Below are 12,247 nucleotides of genomic sequence, written 5' to 3' on the forward strand. Positions count from 1 at the left end.
TCAAGGTGAAGTCTGGCATGGTCTGGAACCAAGGCCTGGTGGAGATTACAGGCTAGGTGCCAGTGTGGTTGGGTTGTAAGGCCACTGTGCTGAACTTCTATTTCAGTAATACTGGACATTTTATGTCTCGATTTTCTAAGATCTTGTAACTGAAGTAGTTGTTCCCAGGTACCTTTGTACTTAAGATGGTCCTGTAAGTGATGACCTGTAAACATTTCACTGTAGTCATTTGAGTACATGTGACAATAAAGCCAAATCATTCATTCATTCATTCAGATTTAAGGCAGCTGGCAAAAGGTTCAGAAGTGACAAAGGAAATAATCTTGTTTATGCAGCGATTTATAATAATCTAGAGCATACTGCCCGAAAGGGTGACTCAACAACTGCTCCTCTGATGCCATTCCTTCTTCTGACTAACAAGAGTCACTCTGGGAATCCATATGCCTGTCATCTCAGAAAGATTTAGAATAAGCTATGTTCCAAAACCACTTAGGATGTCTCACTCAGCTCTCTTTCTAGCACATTAATTATATCAATGCTATATCCTCTCCTCGCTACAAACTATAAATTACATCAAATTTTATTCTAATTTCCATTCCTCCTGTGTCTTCATATAGTCCATCTAGTTGATTCTTCCCATCCATATATTTACACCATAGAATATTTACAGACCCAGACAAAGATAATTTTTTCCTTCATTTTTTGTTGCATGACTTCACATTTAGCATTTTGAGTTAATTTATTATTGTCACGCATTGATACAGAGTGAAAAGTGTTGTTTTGCATGCTATACAGGCATATCATACCTGATTTAGGTATCCTTGTTATCCAAATGGTCCAGGGATGAGTGTAGGGCCATGGAGATAGCGTTTGCTGTGGACCTGTTGCGCCGATTGGCGAATTGCAATGGATTTTCTGGGTGTCTGAATGTTACAGCAACTTAAGTAGCCTGCTGCAAACATAAACAAGTCTCTTGTATATGAAAACAGAGGAATGGTTATAAGGACCAATGTCCTAACATTTATCAGGCACAATACTACCTTATTATCAGTACAATGTTTTGTGAAACAAGAAGTTTTTGATCTGACAAAGGATGGAAATTAACCTTCAAATTGAGGTGGGAAAGTCGACAACAGTCATTCCAGCATCTTGAAGAGCTGAAACAGCATAAATTTATTGCCACAGAAAGCTGGGGAGGCAAGGTCATTGAGATTACTTAAGACAGAAATAGACAGATTCTCAATTGTCTAGGGGATCAAAGGTTACGGAGAGAAACTGGGAGAATGGGGTTGAGAAACTTATTAACCATGACTGAATGGTAAAACAGACTCAAAGGGCCAAATTGCCTAATTTCTGCTCCTATGTCCAGCCTCAATAGCAATAAGGAGGTAGGTGGGGAGAAACTGAGAGGAGCGAGAGGATCCAAGGAAATGAAGCAGACTTAAAGTTCTCCAACATCATTACAAGGGAAGAACAAAGACAAAGTGCACTACTCCTCCATTCTACTGCACAACTTTGAGATGGATGAAACATTCACATCTGTCAGCCATATACTTTCTTTGCAAATTCATTTGTGTATCATATTTAAACAGCTACCACTTCAACTTAATAAACTATGAGAAATTTGCTACAAGTCGTCTACTAGAAGAAAGTGAGGACTGCAGATGCTGGAGATCGGAGCTGAAAATGTGTTGCTGGAAAAGCGCAACAGGTCAGGCAGCATCCAAGGAGCAGGAGAATCGACGTTTCGGGCATGAGCCCTTCTTCAGGAATTCCTGAAGAAGGGCTCATGCCCGAAATGTTGATTCTCCTTCTCCTTGGATGCTGCCTGACCTGCTGGGCTTTACCAGCAGTACATTTTCAGCTACAAATCGTCTACTGCCTACATTAGGTAACTGTGGTCATGAACTGCACTGTCCAAAATCAAAATAAAAACCAAAAGAACTGTGGATGCTGTAAATCAGAAACAAAAACAGAAATTGCTGGAAAAGCTCAGCAGGTCTGGCAATTCTCAGTTCTGGGGAAGGGTCAAGCGAAGCAAAATATTATCTCTAATTTTTCTCCACAGATGCTGCCAGGTCTGCTGAGCTTTGCCAGCAATTTCTCTTTTTTGCCCTGCCCCACCCCAAAAGGTCAACACCTCTGCCAGTTCTCTGCAAGTATCAGCTGGTCCTACTATTGCAATCCTTTTTCATCACTCAGCAAATGATTTTGAGATAAATATCCAGTTCTCCTCATGAGAATAATTCAAATTACCCTCCACCACATTTTCAGCAGTGCATTCTTAACCAGTCACTGCATAATAACATTTTTACCACATGTTGCCTTTGTTACTACTGCTTCTTAGCTATCACTGATAGATGAAAGTGTAAAAACAGAGAATAAAGAAAACAAATGATGGTGAAGCAACATTTACCACACACACACACACAAACACTCCCTGCTATTTTGATTACATATCCTCCCTTGGGATTCTATTCCATTTTCATAGTTTTTCCAATCTCCATAGCATCTGCTCCCACATTGCCAGCTTCACACCAATGTATCCAATATGATTTCCTTTTCCAATAATTGTGGATTCATCTATACTGTAGTTGACAGGATGTTGGCTGGAGTTAGCTTACACACAAAAGAGAAAGAAACTGGGCCTTCAAACCTGCTCCACAATTCAGTAAGATATTGGCTGATCTGTCCTAATTTTGAATTCTACATTTTCATTGACCCTGGGTGACCTTTGCTTCCCTAGCCTAACAATGATGTATTGATTACAATCTTAAAAATAGCCAATGACTGTACCTCCACTGCCTTCTGAGGCAAGTCGCACAATCCGCAAAAGGAAAGAAAATCCCCAAATCAACCCAAAAAGCATGACAACAATTTTAATATATCTGAATTTCCAAAGCTTTCAATAAGGTGCCACACAGAAGACTATTAAACTGGATAGGAGTCCATGATGTTGAAGCAGTTTATTAGTATAGATACAGGGAAGAATAACTAAGAAAAGACAGAGAATTGGGGTCGGGGTCACTTCAGGATGACCTGCAACTAGTTGAGTGCCACAGAGATCAGTGCTGAGGCCACAATTAGAGTCATAGAGACATATAGCATGGAAACAGACCCTTCGGTCCAACTCGTCCATGCCGATCAGATAGCCCAACCCAATCTAGTCCCACCTGCCAGCACCTGGCCCATATCCCTCCAAACCCTTTCTATTCATATACCCATCCAAATGCCTTTTAAATGTTGCAATTGTACCAGGCTCCACCACTTCCTCTGGCAGCTCATTCCATACACGTACCACCCTCTGTGTGAAACAGTTGCCCCGTAGGTCTCTTTTCTATCTTTCCCCTCTCACTCTAAGCCTATGCCCTCTAGTTCTGGACTCCCCAACTCCAGGGAAAAGACTTTGCCTATTTACCCTATCCATGTCCCACATAATTTTGTAAACCTCCATAGGGTCACGCCTCAGCCTCTGATGCTCCAGGGAAAACAGCCCCAGCCTGTTTAATCTCTCCCATTAGCTCATATCCTCCAACCTTGGCAACATCCTTGTAAATCTTTTCTGAACCCTTTCAAGTTTCACAACATCATTCTGATAGGAAGGAGATCAGAACTGCATGCAATACACCAACAGTGGCCTAACCAATGTCCTGTACAGCCGCAACATGACCTCCCAACTCCTGTACTCAATACTCTGACCAATAAACGAAAGCATACCAAACACCTTCTTCACTATCTTATCCACCTGCGACTCTACTTTCAAGGAGCTATGAAACTGCACTCCAAGGTCTCTTTGTTCAACAACACTCCCTAGGACCTTACCATTAAGCGTATTAGTCCTGCTAAGATTTGCTTTCCCAAAATGCAGCACCTCACATTTATCTGAATTAAACTCCATCTGCCACTTCTCAGCCCATTGGCCCATCTGGTCAAGATCCTGTTGTAATCTGAGGTAACCCTCTTCGCTGTCCACTGCACCTCCAATTGTGGTGTCATCTGCAAACTTACTAACTGTACCTCTTATGCTTGTATCCAAATCATTTATGTAAATAACAAAAAGTAGAGGACCCAGCACCGATCCTTGTGGCACTCCACTGGTCACAGGCCTCCAGTCTGAAAAGCAACCCTCTAACGCCACTCCCATGGGGAAACTTGTCGAACGCCTAACTGAAGTCCATATAGATCACATCTACCTCATCAATCCTCTTTGTTACTTCTTCAAAAAACTCAATCAAATTTGTGAGACATGATTTCTCAAAGCCATGTTGACTATCCCTAATCAGTCCTTGCCTTTCCAAATACATGTACATCCTGTACCTCAGGATTCTCTCCAACATCTTCCCCACCACCAATGTCAGGCTCACTGGTCTATGGTTCCCTGGCTTGTCCTTACCACCCTTCTTAAACAGTGGCACCACGTTAGCCAACCTCCAATCTTCTGGCACCTCACTATCGATGATACAAATATCTCAGCAAGAGGCCCAGCAATCACTTCTCTAGCTTCCCACAATGTTCTAGGGTACACCTGATCAGATCCTGGGATTTATCCACCTTTACCCATTTCAAGACATCCAGCACTTCTTCCTCTGTACTATGGACATTTTACAAGATGTCACCATCTATTTCCCTACACTCTATATCTTCCATATCCTTTTCTACAGTAAATACTGATGCAAAATACTCATTTAGTATCTCCCCCATTTTCTGCAGCTCCACACAAAGGCTGCCTTGCTGATTTTTATAGGGCCCTATTCTCTCCCTAGTTACCCTTTTGTCCTTAATGTATTTGTAAAAACTCTTTGGATTCTCCTTAACCCTGTTTGCCAAAGCTATCTCATGTCGCCTTTTTGCCCTCCTGATTTCCCTCTTTGAGTATACTCCTACTTCCTTTATACTCTTCTAAGGATTCACTCGATCTATCCTGTCTATACCTTACATATGTTTCCTTCTTTTTCTAAAGTCATCCAGCATTCCCTATACCCATCAGTCTTTCCTTTCACCCTAACAGAAATATACTTTCTCTGGATTCTCGTTATCTCATTTCTGAAGGCATCCCATTTTCCAGCCATCCCTTTACCTGCGAACATCTGCCCCCAGTCAGCTTTCGAAACTTCATACCTAATATCATCAAAATTGGCCTTTCTCCAATTTAGAACTTCAACTTTTAGATCTGGTCTATCCTTTTCCAACATTATTTTAATTATGTTTTAATTATGTTAAAACAGAATTATGGTCGATGGCCCCAAAGTGCTCCCCCACTGACACCTCAGTCACCTGCCCTGCCTTATTTCCCAAGAGTAGGTCAAGTTTTGCACCTTCTCTAGTAGGTACATCCACAACACTGAATCAGAAAATTGTCTTGTACACACTTAACAAATTCCTCTCCATCTAAACCCGTAACACTATGGCATATTTACTATGCATTAATGATTTGGATGAGGGAAGTCAATGTATATGGCCAAGTTAGTGGATCACACAAAAGTAATACAAAGGCAAGTGGTGAGCATGTCTCAGGGTCCAAAAAGGAAAAGAAACTGGTTAAGTGAGTGGGCAATACTTGGCAGGTAGAATAGAATATTAGAACGTGTGAGGTTATGCACTTTGGCAGGAAGATTAGAGGAGATGAATGTTGTTTAAATGAAGAAAGACTGCAGAAAGCTACAGCACAGAAGGATTTGAGAATCCTCAGGCATAAATCACAAAAAGATTACTGGGAATCAAAGTTTTTGGGTAAAGGCAAGGAAATGGAGTTGAGAATTATCAAGGATATTGGTACAACTTTGTTTGTATCACTGGTGTACCACAGGAATCAGTGTTGGATCCTTTATGTTTAAATATGTCATGAACTATATAGAAGATGTGGGGGAAATTAAAAGTAAGCTTGTAGACAACACAAAGATTGACCAGGTGGCTGACGGTAAGGAGGCAGGACTTATGTTATAGGAATGTACAAACAAATTGATCTCTCCGCCAACCAACATCAAGTAGCAAGCTCCATTTCTCACTGATTCATTATTTTCTTTATCATCTGCTCCTACACACCCATACTGCCCACTCATATGGCAGAGAAGCAGTATTAAGAAAAGGCTGCAATAAAGATTTATTTCAAGTAAACTTAATTCATTTCGTTCTTTTTTAAAGTGCAACAATAAAGTTAGATGGTGTTTAAAAACAAAGTTTGGAGCCTCAAAATGCCTTCTTAAAATCCAGAGTAGCTCCTTGACTTTTCTGATTAATATGTTAAAAACACTAACGATGAAAAAAGATTGCATTTACCGCACATGTTAATTATGATTAACTGAACGGCATAATAAATTGTAGAGTAAAAGCTGTATTGGGTACGTCTGTATACAAGTCTGTTCACAAGTGTAATTAAAATCAGTTAAATAACTCATGTTATTTTAATAATGAATTACTATTCAAATGTAATAAAACCACCTCAATATAAATCTCTTATGAATTATGGACTATTGCTTATGAAGGAAACACTGGAAGCAAATTACTGCATCGTTCTAAATATGTCAGAGAAGCAGTTCTCCCAAAGTAGAGTTACCAATTTTGCATCAGTAAAACAAAAAATTTCAACTTTAGCCAATTTTATCAAATCGCCAAACAGTTGCAGCCTTTTAAATGTAAATTCTATACAAGTTAAATTAACCTACTTATTGAATGGACAAAACATGAGAATAGCATTAAAGATAATAGAAAACTGTTTTAAAAGGTTATCAATAAATATTCAAAAAGGAAACAAAGACAGAGTAAATAAGTAAAATAAAACAAAAGAATTGTGGATGCTGGAAATCCAAAACAAAATCAGAAACAGCTGGAGAAATCAAACAGGCCTGGCAGCATCTGTAGAGAAAAAGCAGAGTTACCTTTTCAAGTCCACTTCTTAAGGAAGGTCAATAACTCAAAACATTAACTCTGCTTTCTCTCCACAGATGCTGCCAGACATATTGAGAGTAAGTATTGTTCAAGTTGAAGACGGGCAGCAAGTGGCAACAGAGTGCAAGATTCAATTTAATCTCTGCATATTTAGATTATTTTGATGTAGGTATTCGAAACATAGCTCAGAATTTTCTGATTCCACAAAGGTAATTTAGAAACCATCTACGTAGCAGTCAAAGACTTCAGAAGAACATAGTGAAATAAACAGACTGGCGGTAGATGAAATTTCATGTTGAGATGTGTGTGCGCTAACACAGCATGGGAAAAAAAACACATGAATTAGGAGTAAAGACTCAATGAATACAAGACCATAAGAAATAGGGGTGTATGCTATTTGGTCCCTCATGTCTGCTCTTCCACTCAATAGTATCATGGCTGATCTGACATTCTTCACATCCACTTTCATGCCCTTTCACCAAAGCCCTTGATTTGCCCATTGATCAAGAATATATAGTTTATAATTCATCATTTTTCCAAACTGACAGTACAAGTGAGTGTACTATTTTAAAATAGAGGCAACCATGAATGAAGTCGTAAGAAAAGTGTGGAGAAGTATATTTGTACACACTTCCGTTATGACACAATTACGAATACTGGTCTCAGTGTGGACATTTCACAATAGACGGCACATTAAAACCATAGTGACCATAAAGCATAAATTCACCAAAATGATGCAGAGAATAATTTACAGAGCCTACGTTTGAATCATGACAATAAGTTTCAGATCAATTCACTGTACATACAAATATTATCAAGGTCACAAACAAGATCCAATGTGACTGCAGCAAAGGTGAAATTTCTCTTCTTTCTGCAGCCATCCTCCAACACTCCTCTGACATGGTCAAAGATCAATTATAATGGCTCCTTTTCCTCTGTTCCTTAACTACCAACTCCACTCTTCTCCCTAGCAACAGTCTAGAGATAATCCAGATTTGTCACAATAGATTCTGAGATGAACATCAGATCTCATGCTCAAGCGTCGCTAAGAGAGCCTATCTGTCCATTAAATCACCTGAATACCCATCTCAGCTCAAAACCTTCACTGCTAAAACCTTCATTCGTACCTTGCTTATCAGCCCTGACGAGTCACCCACATTCTATGATACAGTCATGGAGATGTACAACATGGAAACAGACCCTTCGGTCCAACCCGTCCATGATGACCAGATTTCCCAACCCAATCTCGCCCCACCTGCCAGCACTCGGCACATATCCCTTCAAACCCTTCCTATTCATATTCCCAGCCAACTGCCTTTTAAACTTTGCAATTGTACCAGCCTCCACCACTTCCCCAGGCAACACATTCCACATACGTACCACCCTCTGCATGAAAAAGTTGTCCCGTAGGTCTCTTTTATATCTTTTCCCTCTCACCCTGAACCTATGCCCTCAAGTTCTGGACTCCGCAACCCCAGGGAAAAGACTTTATCTATTTATCCTATCTATGCCCCTCATTATTTTGTAAACCTCTATAAGGTTACCACTCAGCCTCTGACGCCCCAGGGAAAACAGCCCTAGTCTGTTCAGCCTCTGCCCATAGCTCAAATTCTCCAACCCTGGGAATATCCTTGTAAATCTTTTCTGAACCCTTTCAAGTTTCACAAAGAGACCAGAACTGCATGCAATACTCTAACAATGGCCTAAAATGTCCTGTACAGCCGCAATATGACCTCCCTACTCCTGTACTCAATACTCTGACCAATAAAGGAAAGCATACCAAACGCCTTCTTTACTATCCTATCTACCTGCGACTCCACTTTGAAGGAGCTATGAACCTGCCCTCCAAGGTCCCTTTATTCAGCAACACTCCCTCTGACCTTACCATTAAGTGTATAAGTCCTGCTAAGATTTGCTTTCCCAAAATGCAGCACCTCACATTTATCTGAATTAAACTCCATCTGCCACTTCTCAGCCCACTGGCCCAGCTGATCAAGATCCCCATTGTAATCGGAGGTAACCTTCTTCGCTGTTCATTACACTCCAATTTTGGTGTCATCTGCAAACTTACTAACTATACTCTTATGCTCACATCCAAATCATTTATGTAAATGACAAAAAGTAGTGGACCCAGCACCGATCCTTGCGGCACTCCACTGGTCACAGGCCTCCAGTCTGAAAAACAACCCTCCACCACCACCATCTGTCTTTACCTTTGAGCCAGTTCTGTATCCAAATGACTAGTTCTCCCTGTATTCCGTGAGATCTAACCTTGCTAACCAGTCATCTGTAAACTTTGGGTCATCCAAAACTCTGCTGACTGTGTCTTAATTCATCACAAGTTCCATTTCCTTACTACTTCTGCGCTCAATGACTTGCACTTGCTTCAGGTGCAGTAACATTAGGACTTTAAAGTTCCTGTTCATGGTTTCATATCCCTCCACAAAGACAGAGGGACAGTTATGTTGACAGATTATGGAAAAATGTAAAAACAAACGGTTGTGTGTGATTTTAAACTTCCCTTATATTGACTGGGAATCGCCTAGTGCCAGGGGCTTGGATAAGGGTGAATTTGTTAGGTGTGTCCAGGGCCATTTTATTGAAACGATGTGTGAACAGTCCAGCTAGGTAAGGGACCATACTAGACCTGGCATTGGGGAATGAGCCCGGCCAGGTAATTGAAGTTGCAGTGGGGGAGTATTTCTGGAACAGTGACCATAATTCTGTAAGTTTGAAGCTACTTATCGATAAAAACAAGAGTAGTCTTCGGGAGAAAGTATTAAATCGGGGGATGGTTAACTATCACAATATTAGGCAGGAACTGAGGAATGTAAATTGGGGGCAGCTGTCTGTAAACCCAGATCTGGCATGTGGGAATCTATTTAAGGCCAGTTGGTTAGAGTTCAGGACCACAATATGTCTGTCAAAATGAAGGAGAAGGATAGTAAGATCTGGATGACAAAGAAATTAAGAGCTTAGTTAAAAAGAAAAAGGAGGCATACGCAAGGTTTAGAAAACTGAAGGCCCTCAAAGAATGCAAAGGAAAAAAAACTCAAACTAGGAATGAAGAAGGGTAAAAGGGGCCACAAAATGTCTCTGGCAAACAGGATTAAGGAAAATCTCAAGGCATTTTATACATATATATGGAACAAGTAGGGCGCTAGGGAAAGAGGGAATTTATACATGGATCCGGAGAAAGTGGGTGAGATCCTTAATGAACACTTTATATTGTATTCACAACACGTCAATATAAAAAAAGAAGAGATCACAGAGATGAACAGCATGGAAACAGGCCCTTCGGTCCAACTCGTCCATGTTGACCAGCTCTCTTATGTAAACCTAGTCCCATTTGCAAGCATTTGGCCCATATCTCTCTAAACCCTTCTTAATCATATACACATCCAGATGCCTTTCATTTGTTGTAATTTTACCAGCCTCCACCACTTCCTCTGGCAGCTCATTCCATACACGTACCACCCTCTGCATGAAAAACTGCACCTTTGGTCTCTTAAAGTTTTCTCCTCTAATCTTAAACCTCTGCCGTCTAGTTTCGGACTCCCCCATCCCCACACTTGGTGGCTCCCAGTCAATATAGGGGAAGTTTAAAATCACCTACAATCCTTTGTTTTTACATTTTTCCATAATCTGTCAACATATCCATTCCTCAATCTCAGTGAGGGAATATGAAAACAAGAACAGGAATTTTAAAATCCTGATGTTGAGGGACCCGAAACAAGTGCAAGTCATTGACCCTATCCATGCCCCTCATGATTCTATAAACCTCTATAAGGTGACCCCTCAGCCTCTGACACTCCAGGGAAAATAGCACCAGCCTATTCAGCCTTGTCCTAAAGTTCAAACCCTCCAACCGTGGAAACATCCATGCAAATCTTTTCTGAACTCTTTCAAGTTTCACAACACCTTCTTATAGGAGGGAGACCAGGATTGTATGCAATATTCCAAAAGTGGCCAAACCAATGTCCTGTATAGCCATGACATGACCTTCCAACTCCTATACTCAATGCACTGATCAATAAAGGCAAGCATACCAAATGCCTTCCTCACTATCCTATCTACCTGCGACTCCACTTTCAAGGAACTAGCAACCTGCACTCCAAGGTCTCTTTGTTCAGTAACACTCCCTAGGACCTTACCATTAAGTGTAAAAGTTCTGGTCTGATTTGCCTTTCCAAAATGCAAAGCATTTTAGTAAACAGGTTGCTAGGACCTGATGAGACCTATTCCAGAATGCTGAGAGAGGCAGGTGTGGTAATTGCTGGGGCTTGTACAAAATCTTTGTATTCTCTTCGGCCACAGGAGAAGTCCCAGAGGACTGGAAAATAGCCAACATTGTTCCTTTGTTTAAGAAGGGCAACAGGGATAATCTGAGAAATTGGAGGCCAGCGAGCCTTGTGTCAGCGGTAGGGAAATTATCAAAGAACATTCTTTGGGATTGGATTTACTCACATTCGGAAAAATGTGGACATAAGAGATTACCTTTGTGTGGGTAAGGTGTTGCCCGTACGGATTTTAGCAAGGCTTTTGGCAAGATCTCTCACAGCATTCTGATACAAAAGGTGAAGTTATATGGGATCTGTGGTGAGGGACAAGGTGGACACAGAACTGGCTTAGTCATAGAAGGCAGAGTAGCAAAGGAAGGATGTTTTTCAGACTGGAGATCTCTGATCAGTGGTGTTCCACAGGGATCAGTGCTGGGACCCCTGTTGCTCATAATAATACACATACACATATAAATAAATGATTTGTAGGAGAATGTAGGTGACTTGATTAGAAGATTTGCAGACAACACCAAGATTGGGAGAGCTGAAGATAGTGAGGAGGATTGCCAGAGGATACAGCAGGATATAGATAGGCTGGAGACTTTAATCCAGACAAATGCAAAATGATGCATTTTAGGAGATACACAGAAGGCAAGTATACAATAAATGTTTGAACCTTTAGAAGCATTAACATAGAGAGATATTTGCGTACACAGTTCCCTTCAAGTGGAAACACAAATGGATATGGTGGCATAAATCATATGGTATTCTGGCCTTCATTGGTTAGAACTTTACTGATTCCACTTTTGGAATATTGAGTACTGCTCAGGTCACCACACTACAAGAAGGATGCAGAGGCTCTGGAGAGGGTACAGTAATTGTTTACCAGGATGTTGGCTGGTTTGGAGGGAATTAGCTATGAGGAGTGATTTGACAGAGTTGACTTTTCACCTGAATATCAAAAGGATTAAGCGCTGACAGAAGTTGACAAAATTAAGAGGCATGGATCGTGAAGAGTCTTTCTCTCAGGGCAGAAATGTCAATTACTAGGCAACGTAGATTCAAGGTAAACAAGGGGAAAG

At 40.8% G+C, this 12,247-nt stretch overlaps 1 protein-coding gene across 9 annotated transcripts in view; it reads right to left on the reverse strand.

The window, feature by feature from the left end:
* The window catches only part of mta3 (metastasis associated 1 family, member 3), a 242,560-nt gene that overhangs the window by 166,774 nt on the left and 63,539 nt on the right, over positions 1–12,247 (reverse strand). The gene's annotated exons all lie outside the window — the stretch shown is intronic.

This window comes from Chiloscyllium punctatum, chromosome 11 (genome assembly GCF_047496795.1).
Source record: "Chiloscyllium punctatum isolate Juve2018m chromosome 11, sChiPun1.3, whole genome shotgun sequence".
Classification (NCBI taxonomy): Eukaryota; Metazoa; Chordata; class Chondrichthyes; order Orectolobiformes; family Hemiscylliidae; genus Chiloscyllium; species Chiloscyllium punctatum.